General features: G+C 41.7%; 1 non-coding gene across 1 annotated transcript; it reads left to right on the forward strand.

The window, feature by feature from the left end:
* Positions 1 to 677: 677 nt before the first annotated feature.
* On the forward strand, positions 678 to 751 carry TRNAI-AAU (transfer RNA isoleucine (anticodon AAU)). Its single transcript has one exon. It is a non-coding gene; the product is annotated as a tRNA-Ile (tRNA).
* Positions 752 to 2,060: the final 1,309 nt, after the last annotated feature.

Consider the following 2,060-nt stretch of genomic DNA (forward strand, 5'->3'; position numbering starts at 1 on the left):
GGCTCTTTTCACTAAGTTTAAAGTTATTGAGGTTTCTATCATATGCTTCTTTCTGCTGGGGATTGATTACATTTTCTCGTTTCTTTGCATGTTTCATAATTTTTTTGTCAAAAACGAGGCATTTTAGACACACACACACACACACACCCACCCCTGCTACACGGTGCAGGAACTGGAGGCATTTCAGGTCGTGGTCACCACCGGATCACTCCGAGGCCAGGCAGCAAGAAGGAGCCAGTTTCCGTCCCAAGGCGTCAGATCTGTCGGAATGGTCTTCAGGAGCGAAGATTCCGCATCCCCGAGCGCAGAAGCCGGGTCCCCCAGCCTGGCCCTGTGGCAATTCCATGGTCAGTTGACCAATCTCCTGTGAAGGCAGTTTGCGAACGTGAACTACAAGCTGAGAACTCCACTGCTGAACGGAAACTCTGTTCATCCAGACAGCTCCATTTGCTAGAGCGATTTGACCTAATATCTTGTGATTTTTTAAAGAAGTAACATACGAGTGCTGGGACGGAGAGGTTTTTTTAAAGGAAATTGAAGGTCAGGGCAGGTGCATTTAGGGAAGGCAGGAATGGGAAGAGTTAAAGAATTCTCTTTTTCGTTTTAGGAAAAACTTTGAAACAATAGTTTGGGCTTATAAGAAACTTTAGGGACATAAGGGGAGCAAGGACTTTCGTGGCCGGTTAGCTCAGTTGGTTAGAGCGTGGTGCTAATAACGCCAAGGTCGCGGGTTCAATCCCCGTACGGGCCAGGCCAGGAGGACTTTTGTTATCCTTATTCACAGATGTGCTCCCTCAGTCTCACGTCTGCTCCCAGGACTCAACCTATGGATAAAACAAAAGACTCGCTGAGAATTAAAAGATTTCAACACACACCAGGCATTTCCCCCAGAGTTGAGATCCTCGTTTGGTCCCTATCTTCAGTGTCAAAGGACGCCAGTGACCCAGGAAGGGGAAAAGATCCACGTGTGGCAAGGTTTTCCATTGGGAAACTGATGCTTGCAAAAAACTGACCTATTGGGATTATTTCCTTCCGAAAAGAACTTATAAAACCATCTGCGCTTCCCACACTTGCACACTTGGGTCTCCACTAACTCAGTGAAAGATGAAACAAGATTTTTTAATGACATATGAAAAAATTTTTATTAACATCGACGTAATAGGAAAGAAACAGCTTCGTTTTGAACTTTCTGAAGATCCATTCGACAGGTAGAAGCCTCGTTATTTTAAAAATGTTTCATTTCAGGTAAAATATATTCACACGTTTCAGAGAAAACATAAAAAGGTACAGTGACAAGTTTTCTCCTCTCCTTGTACCTCATCTACCGGATAACCATTTCCAACTTCTGTAGGTGAACTCTGCGCATAATTGCTTACTATGGTTTCCAGTTTCCTTTATACAAGCAGATAAGGTATATAAGCTTTTGTTTTCCCTTCTTTCCATGAAAGAGTCAGCTTATTTACACATCGTGCTGCAACTTGCCTTCATCACTTAACAATATAATGTGGAAGCTCTATTTTATCAGTATTTAGAGAGCTTTCAAATAGCACTTTCAATACTGTACACTTGGCAAAATCGGAGCTTACTTTCTGAAAAGTCGACATATTCAGCAGAAGTTGACTCTGAAATATTCCAACCTTTTGCATCGTTGAAGAAGAGAATGTACACAAGGAGGAGACTGTGAAACTGCAGAGCAGGAGGGGAGACGACGTTCAGAAGGTTCTTCTACAAAGGGGGACAAAGCACTTTCTGCTAAACTCATGAGCATGAAAAGAGCCCTGAAATAGGGGCTCCCAGGTGGTTTGGTGATGAAAGAAAATTAGGCATTAATGGGACAAATGTTTATTGATCCCGTCACTCTTCAGAATGCAATAATTAGTTGTTATTCTCTGTCTGGTAGATGAGGAAGATACATTTTTATGTAAAGAAAGCAGAATCCAAGAGAGTTTGTACAAGATTCTGATTCTTTTGTTTTAAAATCAACTTCATTAAGGAATGATTTGCCTACAATAAAATGCACCCATTTTAAGTATAAAATTTGATGAATTTTGACATATTTA

This window comes from Equus quagga, unplaced genomic scaffold (genome assembly GCF_021613505.1).
Source record: "Equus quagga isolate Etosha38 unplaced genomic scaffold, UCLA_HA_Equagga_1.0 HiC_scaffold_5961_RagTag, whole genome shotgun sequence".
Lineage (NCBI taxonomy): Eukaryota > Metazoa > Chordata > Mammalia > Perissodactyla > Equidae > Equus > Equus quagga.